The sequence below is a fragment of the Elephantulus edwardii genome, unplaced genomic scaffold, assembly GCF_000299155.1.
Source record: "Elephantulus edwardii isolate Elephantulus edwardi_28Jun2011 unplaced genomic scaffold, EleEdw1.0 scaffold00402, whole genome shotgun sequence".
Lineage (NCBI taxonomy): Eukaryota > Metazoa > Chordata > Mammalia > Macroscelidea > Macroscelididae > Elephantulus > Elephantulus edwardii.
Genome location: NW_006400152.1, coordinates 245,899 through 259,277, shown reverse-complemented (window position 1 = coordinate 259,277; position 13,379 = coordinate 245,899). Strand labels below are relative to the sequence as shown.

The following is a 13,379-nucleotide window of genomic DNA, read 5'->3' as shown; positions in this document are numbered from 1 at the left end:
AGACGCTAATTGTTGTGATAATTTGTAATTGTGACTTGTTCTCCCCCGCTGGCAGCATCTTGGGGGCGCCAGACCCCAGCTTTGTTCCCTGTTCCCCCATAGCCTGCAAACTATGGTCAGCAAAAAAGGGAGAGTGGGTGTGTGGGGAACTACAGTGGGGAGCAGTAAAATGACAATTTTAAAAAAGAAGAAAAAAAAAAGCTATGCTTTTTTACTATATCCTAGACAAGGGAACACAGATAGAGTAGTGTGTAAAGAGTTCCCACTGCCTAACATAAAGGCAATAGCTCTCTGGTGATTTGAATCCACTAACTGCTTCTCATTTTTTAAAAAAATAGGCAATCTCCTCCCATGCCATTTACAGCCTCTGAAAACCCGCTGGAGCATCAGCTGTAAGTCAGTTCCAAGTCAACAGCAATGAGCGTGAGCTTTTTAATATATATACTAAACAAACAAGCCCTGCTGACATAGTTCTCATGGAGTTGTTCTGCTATCAAAGACCATGTCTCTCTAACAGTTCAAAGCCACAAGCACCTCAGAGGGAGAGGATGTTCTCTTTATAGCATTGGAAATCCAAGGGAGGGTCAGCGTTGAGACTGTTCCAATTCAATGGTGATTAATTATATAATAGGCAATGTGTTACGCATGAACACTGCAAGGATAAGTATTTTTAGTACCCTCAGGGAACTCAAAATCTATCTGGGGTTGTTGATTTTCTATTAGGTGCTGTCAAGTTGAGTGTTACTCATAGCAACCCTATGAACAAAAGTTCTGAATCCTGTTCTATCCTGTGCCATCCTCACACTTCCTGACACACAAGAGCCCATTGCAGTAGTCACCATGCTAATCCACCTGGTTGAGGGTCTTCTTCTCCTTCTCCAACCCTACTCCATTCCCAGCATCATGTCCTTCTTCAAGGAATAGCCCCTCCAGCAATATACCCAAAGTATATGAGGTGAAGCCTCATCATCCTTGCCTCCATAGAGAACTCTGAATGCACCCTCTCTAAGATATATTTGTTTGTTCTTTTGGTAGTCCATGGACGTTCAGCACTCTTCTCCAAAACACAGCTGAAAAGCATCAATTCTTCTGTCATCCCTATTCATCGTCCAGCCTTCAGATGCATAGCAAATAATTGGAAAGATCATGGCCTGAATCAGACACATCTTAGTCCTCAAACTGATATCATTACTCCTCAATAATTTGGAGAGGTCCCTAACTGCATATTTTCCCAGTGTCTCCTTATTTCTTGACTTGCTGGTACCAAAGGTGTTAATTACGGGTTCAAGTAAGCAGAAGTTATTGACAGTTTCAATCTCTTCTCCATCCGTCATAATGTTGCCTATCAGTTCAATGGTAAGAATCTTTGTTTTCTTGACATTGAAATGCAATGCATATTGAAGGCTGCTGCACCAAGTGCTTTTAATAGGTTTAGTTAGGTAACATCTACAGAAATGCAAATAACAAAACAGTAAATCTAAGAGATATAAGAGAAAGTTCCTGACAGGAAGTAATACTTGAACATCTACACTTTGAAATTTATATTTGAAAAGGAAGTATTTTAGCAAAAACAACAACCTCTGAGGAAGTTCTGAAAGTGCCTTTAGTTTCCTGGCAATTCTCAGTTTCTGGTGTTAGGGTCTCCCCACATTACCCTATATAACCTAACACCCATTGTGACATGAAAATATTCTCTGTTTTTATTTATTTTCTGCCACCAACACTGAAATATTAAAATACAGTATGGTATAAACTACTTGTGGTCCACTACAATAATAAATAATGAATGGGACTTCCTAATAAAAGTTTCCTTCTTTTTTTGTGTTGCTTCATTTTCTTAAATCTGCATTTCTTAACTCTTAATTCTGTATCTCCAGAAGGTTCTAGGATTTTTTTAAGTGAAAAAGTAGCAAGCATCTGCATACCATGCAGTTCTCATCCTTCCCTTGGGATATGGCTTATTTCATAGAGTATTTTGATTAATAGAGGAAATTTGTCCAATTGCTAAGGCAGACTAAAACTTTTTCAGTTCTGAGGTCACTGAACATACTGTGGAAAGGAAAAGAAGCAAGACTTCTCACAAAGTGACGGAAACTATTCTGGGTAGACATTAGATGACTTGGTTATCTGAATACGGTAAGATATGTCCTGATTTAGGACAAAAGTGAAAGACACCTCTGTGGTTAATAATTTCACTTGCAATGAGGGGAGAAGTCCATAGTGGGTGGACACGCTCAGCTGCCTCTACAGATAGGTAGAAGTGGAGTTTCGATTTCAATTTTGCTCTCTCTTTCTCTGAAATGATTCTAGCTTCTGCTTTTGAACAAACAGTAACAGTTTCTGATCCCCATTTCAATGCAGGAGAAAACCGAATTGAGAGCTTGTTTTTTAGACAGGAAATGCTGGTGAAACTCCTAGCTTTGTCAGCACTTTCTAAGCAAATTTGGGTACAGTGCTTCTATTCTCACTTGGAAGGCTTCATCTTTATAAAACATTGACTGGATTGTAAAAGCTAGACTTTGTAGACCCTGGGCATTAGTAGTTTAATCCTTTCATTCTGCACACACAAAAATGAAAATCTTTGACCTACTGACTCTTCGAGTGGTCTTCTAGTAGATGTCTGCAAAGTACTCTAACAATCTTTGAAGAAAATAATGCACTCTGTAAAACTTTTCCGTAGGGAATTGTGCTGCTAACACAAAGGTGGCGCCTCTCTGGCTAACTTGAATACACTAGCAGCTCTGCAGGACAAATATGAGCAATCTCCTGCCATCTGAGTGATAACCTCTGAAAACCCAGAGTATCAGCCATGAGTTGGTTCTGACTTCATGGCAAGTAGTTTGAATTTGTAGCATTACAGATGTGGAAGACATAGATACTAAACTGCTTCAACTCCCTGCAATAGATTTAGAATAAGAATCATGGGTAGGACATTCATTGAATTAATATAATCATTCTAGGCATTCTGTTTTGAAAAATCACCAGAATGTAAACAATTAGAACAATTTTAGCACTACAGCTATTGCTGTCAATTTATGCTAACACAAAGAACATGTCACATATTCGGACAAATTACTCTCCCACTCTGCTTTCTTCACCAGAAAAATCTATATGAGTAAGACCTCCCTGGATTCAGTTAATTTGGGTCATCTCTGTCTTTTCTCAAATAGTCTATTCCTCTCAAGGGATAAATGCATATTTTAAATGTATTTTGTGTATAATGAAAATGACAGCAGCTGGCAGGCAGAAAAGGCAGCAAGGAAGATTTCGAAAAACCTGAGTTCCATTAATTCCCTAGCAGTGGCTCTGCTAACACTCTTGTGGCCCATCTTGCTTTTTCTCCCTTAGGGTATAAGGCTTTAATTAACACTATTTAACTTAAACAGTCTCACAGTGCCAAAACTTTGTATGCCTTACTCAGGTAGAGTAAATGGAAGCCTAACCAAGAGGACTTCTCAAAACCACTACTTAGCTGCTTTTAATCCTCTAGTCCCAGCCAAGTTCAACATACAAATTCTCTTTCTTCTAAATCCTATTCATTTGAATTTTATGCTTTGGTTTAAAGTTTTAATTTCTACTAGAATGAAAATTATTTTCACACAAGTTGTCAGGGACCTCTCTCCAGAGTACTGAAGAGCAATGATGTCAGTCTGAATACTAAGATGTGCCTATCTAGGCCATGATCTTCACAATTACTTCCTATGCATCAGAAAGCTGGACAATGACTAGCAATGACAGGAGAATTGATGCCTTTAAGCTATGGTGCTGGAGAAGAGTAAACAAACAATTTTATCCTAGAGAGGGTGAAACCATGTGCTCCATGGAGGCAAAGATTCTGAAGCTTTGTGTGACATGCTTTGAGCATGTTGGAAGGAGGGACCAGTCTTTAGAGTGGGACAACATGCTTGGAAGGGTGGAAGGACTTTAGAGTGCAAGAGAAGAAGACTCTCAATGAGATGGATTGACTCAGTGACTGGGATAATGGGGGTAGTTGTGTCAGAGACAATAAAGTTGGCATAGGATAGAGCAGAGTTCAGAGATGTTGTACATAGGGTCACTATAAGTCACAAATGACTTGATGACACATAACAACAACAACAACAGCTACTATAATAGAAGAAGTAGCCCTGGTGGCACAGTGGTTAAGAATTTGGCTGCTAACTCAAAGGTTGGTGGTTTTAACCCACTTCTCACTTCATGGGGGATAACTGTGGCATCCTGCCTCTGTAAAAATATATAGCCCTAGAAATCTTTTGGGTTGTGCCACTCTGTCCTATAGAGTCCTCTGTCCTGTAGAGTTTCTATAAGTCAGAAATATCCCAACGGTTTTGGTTTCAAGGGGTAGAAAAACCCAAAAACCAATTTTGATATCAAACTAGAGGGCAATTTAATATTTTAAGAATGGGTAAATATTGAAGAAAGATGTTAACATTATATTTCCAAAATAAAAAGTATTCATCTCTTCTAAATGTCTCCCCATACTGGAATTATATTTTCATATTTTATGCACAACTCATCCCAATATTGAGAAACTTTATGCCTCTGGTATAAACAACACAAAGGTAATGTGAGGATCTCCAGATCACGATGGATGTGAATTTTAATCACACAATGGCCCTGATCCTGTATTTCTATAAGGTAAGTGTGGAAAAACTCACTGCCCACTGCCATTAAGTAGATACCTACTCTTGGTGACTCTCCACTGGGTTTCCAAGGTTTTTAAAAGTGTTGGTGTGTACTGTCGAGTAGGAACTGACCTAGAACTCATCCTCTGGTGGGTTTTCAGAGACAGTAAATCGTATGGGAGGAGATTATCCATTGTTCTCATGCAGTGCAGCTGGTGGATTCAAACCCTGTGCCCTAGAGATTGCAGTACAGTTTCTTACTAGTAGGCTCCCAGAGCTCCCTCTGTATATGGGAGCTCTGGTAGCCTAGGGAAACGTATCTCTATATTTTTGTTGTGGTTGTTATGTGCTGTTATGGCGCTTGCAAATTATAGTGACCCTATGTACAACAGCCCTAAACCCTGTTCTATCTTGTGCCAACCTTATTGTCTCTGACACACCTACTCCCATTACCCCAGTCACTGAGTCAATCCATCTCACTGAGGGTCTTCCTCACCTGTGCTGTTCCTCCATCTTCCCAAGCATGATGTGCCTCTCCAAGGACTGGTTCCTCCTTGCAACATGCCCAAAATATGTCAGACGAAACTTTAGAATCCTGGCCTCCAAGGAGCAGCCTGGTTTCACCCTTTCTAGGAGGAATATGTTTGTTCTCCTAGCAGTCCATGGTGTATATTCCAGCACCACAGTTCAAAAATATCAGTTCTCCTTCTGTCATCGCTAATCATTGTCCAGCTTTCTGATGCATAGCAAGTAATTGACCTGGATAATGCGCATCTTAGTCTCCAGATTGACACTGTTGCTTTTCAGTACTCTGAAGAGAGAGAGGTCAATGTCAGCCGACTTTCCCAGCGTAATTCATCTTTTGATTTTCTGGCTGCTGGTACCAGAGTGTTAATTGTGGAGCCAAGCAAAGTAAATCTGTTCATAATCTCAATCTCTTCACTGACTACCATGATGCTGCCAATTGGTCCAGGGGTGAGAATCTTTGTTTTATTTTTTGGTGGGGTTTTTTAAAAATTAATTTTAATGAACATTTACAGAGATTTTGCATTTCCATTCATACATTGTTGCACTTTTCTCCCCACCCACTCCACCCCCACCCGCAGTTCACTCTTCTCCTTGAAAAGCAAAAGAAAAACTTCTTCAGTGGTACACAATCCCCCCTGCACTCCCCCACCCCCCGAGTATACTCTACTCTGCAACCCTCATTCAGAATCATTGTTCTCTTGATGTTGAGCTTCAATCCATATTAAAGTTTGCAGCAAACGCTTCAGGTCCTCCTCAGTTTCAGCAAGCAGGGTAGTGTAATTTGCATAACGCAGATTATTGATGAGTGTTCCTCCAATCCTAATCCCACATTCCTCCTCATAGAGCTCAGCCTCCCACGTGAGCTGTTCTGCATATAGATTGAAAAGGTATGGAGATAGGATATATCCCTGGCATACACCTTTCCAGATTTTGGACCATGCAATGTTTCCTTGATCTATTCTGACTACTGCCTCCTGGTCCAAGTATAGGTTTCACATAAGCACAATCAAGTGTTCTGGGATTCCACTTCTTCTCAGAGTCAGCCACAGTTTGTTGTGATTCACATAGTCAAATTCCTTTGCATAGTCAATTAAACACAGATATACATTCCTGTGGTACTCTCTGCTTTCAGCCAACGTCTATCTAACACTAGCTATAATATCCCTAGTACCACGGCCTCTTCTAAACCCAACCTGCACATCTGGCAGTTCTCTGTTGATGAGTTGTTCCAGTCGTTTGGGGATAATTTGCAGCAGAATCTTGCATGTGAGAGATACAGATATAGATGGCGACAGAGATACAGATAGAGGCAAAGAGATAGAAATAGATAAACACACACACACACACACACACACACACACACACACACACAGAAGAAGAGAGAGTTCTCTCTCTCTCTCTCTCTCTCTCTCTATATATATATATATATATATCACTAGTTGTAGAAAACATCATCTTTCATTTTATTAAATAAAAAAGTACATTTTTAGTCAAGTCCATACTCCTTAGGGGAATAAGAACAGTACATTAACCGAGAACTACCCTCAGAAATACAAGCTGGGTTTAAAAGAAGTCGTGGCACTAAAGACATTATTGCCAATGTCAGATGGATCTTGGCAGAAAGCAAAGAGTACCAGAATAATGTCTATCTGTGTTTTATTGAATATGCAAAGACATTTGACTGTGTGAATCAAAACAAATTATGGCTAACCTTGAGAAAAAATGGGAATCCCAGAATACTTGATTGTGCTTATGGCAAAAGCTATACTCGGACCAGGAAGCAGTCCTCAGAACAGAGCAGGGAAACAATTCATCATGCAAAATCAGGAGAGGAGTCTGTTAGAGATGCATCCTACATTCATACCTTTTAAATCTACATGCAGAATACATCATTCAGGAAGCAGGGCTTTATTAGGAGGAATGTGGCATCAGGATTGGAGGTAGACTAATCAACAACCTACATTACATAGATGACACAACCTTCCTTGCTGAAACTGAAGAATACCTGAAGCGTTTGCTGCAGAAGGTCAAGAACTGTAGTCTTCAGTATGGATTGAAGCTTAACATCAAGAAGACAAAGATTCTCACCACTGGGCCAACTGGCAGCTCCATGATAGATGGAAAAGAGATTGAGGTTGTTAACAGTTATAGCTTGCTTGGCTCCACAATCAACACTCTTTTAACACCAGTAGTCAGGAAATCAAAAGACAAATTGCATTGGGAATATCTGCTGTCAATAACCTCTCCAGAGTGCTGAAAAGCAATGATGTTAGTCTAGAGTCTAAAGTGCACCTAATCCAGGACATGGTCTTTGCAATTACTTACATGCTTTAGAGAGTTGGACAATGAATAAAGATGACAGAAGAATAGATGCCTTCAAATTATGACGCTGGAGAAGATTCTTGAACATATCATGGACTGACAAGAAAACAAATAGATCTGTCTTGGAGAGAGTGAAACCAAGTTTTTTCTTGGAGGCTAGTGTTTTGAAGCCCCATCTTAAATACTTTAGGCACGTGGTCAGGAGGGATTAGTCTTTGGAGGAGGTCATTATACTCGGAAGGGTGGAGGGACAGGGCAGGAGAGGAAGACCCCAGATGAGCTAGAATGATATAGTAACTGGGACAATGAGAGTTGTTGTTGTTGTGTCAGAATTAGTGAGACTGGCTCAAGACAGAGCAGGGTTCAGAGATGCTATACATGGTCACAGACAACTTGATGGTACAAAACAACAGCAGCAAGTATTAGTAATTAGGGAGTTCAATTGACCTAGAGGCAAGAAGCTGCGCTGCAATACTGAAGGCAGTATTTAATCCACCAGCTGTTCCTCTGAGTCAGAGATGGGTAATCTCCTTCCATGTAATTAACTGCCTCTGAAAACTTGACGGAAGATCAGCTAAGGATTGGTTCTGATGGAACAACACACCACACAACAACAATAGTATTAGGTATTAAGGAGCTCAGGTGATCTATAGGCAAGAACGTGCACTGCTAATCTGAAAGGATGTGTGTGTGTGCGTGTGTGTGTACGCGCGCGCACGTGCGCACGTGCACATTGTGTATCATAGAGTCAGAACTGACCCATAGCCAACCCTCTGGCAGGTTTTCAGAGGCAGTTAATCCTACAGGAGGAGATTGCCCAGTGTCTTCGCTTTTAAAATCCTCCAGGTGCTCTTCAGAAGAAAGAAAAGCAATCTCTTCCTCTGTGATCTTCCTCTGAAAACCTGCAAGAGGAGAGGATCAGGTATGGGTTGTTCTGACTTGACAGTATCTAATAACAGTACTAGGTATTATGGCTAGGTAAAAGAAGAAGCTCTTCCTAGGGTATCATGCAAATTACAAGGATTTATACTACTTTGATAATTTAAAGTAACTCTTACTACTTTGGGATCCATGACGTCATTGTCTTGATGAATGTGGTTTGTCCAAAACCAGCAGCCACTCGCTTTATACAAATGTAGGCACATGGGACTTTGACCATGATTCTCAAAACAGCAACACCCATATATCTCATCAAAGGCTGTCCATCCCTACATAGGACAATGAGGACTTTCAGTCACTAGGTCTGGGAAGTTGCCTCGTGAAGATAAGTCACACATTTAACTCCAAATTCTAGGGTCAATCTGTTCCTTCTTTGAAATGTTCTCATTTATCTTCCTCCTAACAAAGTTGAGTTCTTACTCAGGCCCTTTGAAAGAAATTGCTGGTCCTTCTGTTCTTGTTAGATGCCGTCGAGTAGAGTACAACTCATAGCAACCCTATGAAGAAAAGCTCTGAACCCTGTTCTATCCTACACCATCGTCACACTTCCTGACATTACAGCTATCACCATGTCAATTCCCCTGGTTGAGAATTTTACTGTTTAGATAGCCCTTCCTCCTTCCCAGCATCATGTCCTTCTCTAAGGAATAGCCCTTCCTAGCAACACGCCCAAAGTATGTGAGGTGAAGGGTCATCATTCTTGCCTCCAAAGAGCACTCTGGCTGCACCATCTCCAGTACATAGATGTTTGTTCTCTTGGCCATCCATGGGATGTTCAGTGCTCTTCTCCAACACCATAGCTCAAAAGTATTAATTCTTCTGTCACCCTTATTCATTGTCTAGCTTTCAGATGCATAGCAAGTAATCAGAAAGACTGTGGCCTGAATCAGATGTACTTTAGTCCTTAAATTAACATCACTACTCCTTAATAATTTGGAGAGATTCCTAACTGCAGATTTTCCAGTGCAATGTGTCTCCCTATTTCCTGACTTCTGGTACCAAAGCTGTTAACTGTGGATCCAAGTAAAATGAAGCTGCTGACAGCTTCAGTCTCCTCTCCATCCATCAAGAAGCTGATTAACGATCCAATGGTAAGAATCTTTGTTTTCTTTACATTGAGATGCAATCCATATTGAAGACTGCATTCCTTGATCTTCTGTAACAAGTGCTTCAAGTCCTCCTCACTTTCAGCAAGCAAGGTTGTGTAATTGATGTTGAGTTGGTTCCTACTCAAAGCAAATGGTCCGTTGGGTTTCTGAGTGTGTAATTCCAATGAGAGGAAATTGTCTCTCCTTCTGAGAGCCTGGTAAATTCCAACTTCTTGAGATGAATAACCTTTGGGATAGCAGGGACAACACACTTTTAACAAGGACAATCTATTTATGGTTAGCATGGACAATTGATTTGCTCATTTTCAAAATCTTTAGCTGCCAACTATCTAGCTATCAAAATTTTTGTTCAGCTTCTACCGTCTTAAAATTAAACCTACTGTCACTCGATCTCCCTGTGGTAGAAATGAGAAATCTTACTCATTGAAATGAGAATGGGAGAAAGAAACATTTGTTTTCTATGAATTTTCTTAATGACTTCTTCTATTGCTTAAGAAAGAAAGTTTTCTAAATTAAAAGGAGATAAGACCTACTAAAAATTGTAACAAAATAATGTTAGGTCCCAAATCAATCAGGCCAACCCAGAAAATATTTAAATGGTGATAAAAACTAAAACTAAACCAGCTCGAAACTCATTTCTGGCATCACATAACCTACGCATGCAGAATAGAGCTGTCCTTCAAAGTTTGAAAACCGGAACCTATTGAAAGCAGATTGCCAGATCAATGTTATGAGGCACCTCTGAGATTCAAACCGAAGTTCTGGCTAGTAGTCAAGCATCTAACAGTTTTCATCACCCAGAGACTCCATAAATTGTCTTACGTTAACCTATATTTTAAAACTGTCATTCTTTGGACTCTTTTCCCATAGAATTATTTTAGGACATGCATCCAGCCTGGACCTGGCTTTTACCATCTTGAAAGGCTTATCAGATAGGAAGCCCTTCAATGTAAGTCTGTAATTTAACCACTTTCTTCTTGGAATTGAAATTATCTTTTTGGAAGAAAACAGAGATATGTTTGCTATTCTCAAGCTTTCAGATAAAGGAAAGAGTAGAAAAAAGGAGGGGAGGAAAACTAACTTTAGGTTCAATTAAAATAAAAACATGAAAGTCAACAAATTTTGTGGCTGTGTGTCACAAAGTCAATTCAAATTCATGATGACCTTGTGAAAGAAAGTTTAAATGGTTTCTGGAGTTTTGGTGGCTTATTATTGTTGTTATGTGTTGTCAAGTCAAGTAAAACTCATAGTGACCCTATGAACAAGAGATATGAATCTTGTCCTATCCTCTGCCATCCTCATCATCTGTGGAACCCTTGAACACATTGCTGCAGTTACGGTGTCAATCCATCTCATTGAGAGTCTTCCTCTTTTTCTCTGACCCTATACCTTTCTAAGCATGGTGTCCCTTTCCAAAGAAAAGCCTCTTGTAGCAACATAACCAAAATATGTGAGATAAAGTTTTCCCATAATTGCCTCTAAGGAGCACTCTGATTTTTCTCCAGGACTCTGACTTTCTCCAAGACATATCAGTTTGCTCTTTTGGCAGTCCATGGGATATTCAGTACTCTTCTCCAACATCACATTTCAAAGGTAGCAATTTTTCTTCTGTTGTCCTTATTCATTGTCCAGTTTCCAGATGCATAACAAGTGATTGAAAAGATTATGTCCTGAATTAGGTGCACCATAGTCTTCAAACGGATATCATTGCTTCTCAGTAATTTGGAGAGGTCCCTGACAGTGAACTTGCCTAATGCAATACATCCGCTAAACCCTCAACTGCTACTACCAAGGTGTATCCAAGTAAGATGAAATTATTGACAATTTCAATCTTTTCTCCATTTATCATTGTATTGTTTTTTTGGGTCAGTGATGAGGATTTTTGTCTTCTTCATGTTGAGATGCAATCCATATTGAAGACTTTGTTCTTTGGTCTTCTATAACAAGTGTTTCAAGTCCTTCTCACTTTCAGCAAGCAACATTGTGTCATCTCTATACTGAAAGTTATTGAGTCTTGAGTCTTCCCCCAATTCTGATGCCACATTCTTCTTCACAGGGTCTCACTTCTCCAATAATTTGCTCAGCATATAGCTTGACTATGTATGAAAAAAGGATAGAATCTTTTGGATGCACTTTAAAAAAAATTAAAATTGGTAGTGCTCCCTCACTCTGTTTGTACAACAACTTCTGAAGTAGTTATAGGCCTCTCATGAACACAATTAAATGTACTGAAATTCTCTTTCTTCTCAATGTTAGCCATAATGTGTTATGTTGTACAGTCAATAATTACAAACAGACATTCTTCTGGTATTCTTTCCTTTCAGCTAGGTCATCTGACATCAGCCATAATATCTCTGGTGCCACAGTCTCTTCTAATTATGGCTTGAACTTCTGGCAGTTCTCTATCTATATACTGGTACAGCGATTTTCAGCAATATTTGCTTGCATGTGATACTCATGATACTGTTTGATAACTTCCACATTGTCTAGGATTACTTTTATGGAAATAGGAACAAAAATGGATATCTTCCAGTCAGTTGGCCAGGCAACTATCCTCCAAATTTCCTGGCATAGACTGTGAAGCATGTGCAGGGCTGCATTTGTCAATTGAAACATGTCAATTGGTATGCCATCTATTTATGGGCCTAATTTTTTGCCAATGCCTTATTGCAGCTAGAACTTGTCCTTTCATTAGCACTGGATCTTGCTCATATGATTGTTGTGGCTGTTATGTGCCATTGAGTCTCTTGTGTTCACAGCAATCCTATGTAAAACATCCCTGAACCCTGCTCTGTCTTGAGCCAACTTCACTGTTTCTGACATATCTACCTACACTGCCTTACCGAGTCAATCCATTTCATCAAGGGTCTTCCTCTCTTGTGCTATCTAAGAATGGTATCCTTCTCCAAGGACTGGTTCCTCCTTGAAATATGCCCAAAGTATGTCAGATAGTGCTTCAAAATCCTTGCCTCCAAAGAGCACCCTGGTTCCACTCTTTCCTGGATGAATTTGTTTGTTCTCTTAGCAGTCCATGGTATAATCAATACTCTCCTCCAACACCACAATTCAAAGGCATCAGTTCTTACTCTATCATCCTTAGTCCAGCTCTCTGATGGATTGCTATGCTTCTATGGTCCTTCATGAAATATTTCCGTTTCAGCCTGGTGTTGTTGCTTTTCTTTTTTTTTAGATACATTGATTCTGTGTGTTCTCTCCATCTTCTTTTAATGCTTCCTGGACCAGTCAAGATTTTGTCATAGTATTTCTAAGTATTTCAACTTGAAGCTTGAATTTGTTTTCCTCTTCCTTCAGCTTGAGAGATGGGGACCAAGTTCTTCCCTTTTCATTCTCCAATTCTTGATCTCTGCATATTCTATTACTTACTTTGCATTGTGTTCTGAAACTGTCTTTGAAATTTTCTGTTCAGTTCTTTTACTTCAACATCTCTTCCCTTTGTTATAGCTTCATAAGGCTCAGTACAATTTTCAGAATTTCTTCTGACATCCATTTTGGATTTCTCCCCTGTCTCTGTCTTTGAGTCACCTTTTTGTCTCTTAATGGATGATATTCTTAATGTTACCCCTCAACTCATCAGGTCTCTGATCATTAGTGTTCAATGATTCAAGTGTATTCTTAAGAGAAATTTTAAATTCAACTGCTCCATACTTAACATATGGTTAAAATGGTAAGTCTTGGAAAAGGTGCAGCCAGAGTTCTGCTTGGAGGCAAGGACAGCAGCACTTTGTCTCTCATACTTTGGACGTGTTGCTAGGTAGGATAGACTATTCCTTGGGAAGGAATATTAAGCATGCAAAGCTGGAGGATGAGAGAAAGGAAGAAAGGAAGAAGAAAGAAG

At 39.7% G+C, this 13,379-nt stretch overlaps 1 pseudogene; it reads left to right on the top strand.

Moving 5' to 3' along the window:
* The window catches only part of LOC102872292, a 35,311-nt pseudogene that overhangs the window by 1,344 nt on the left and 20,588 nt on the right, over positions 1-13,379 (top strand).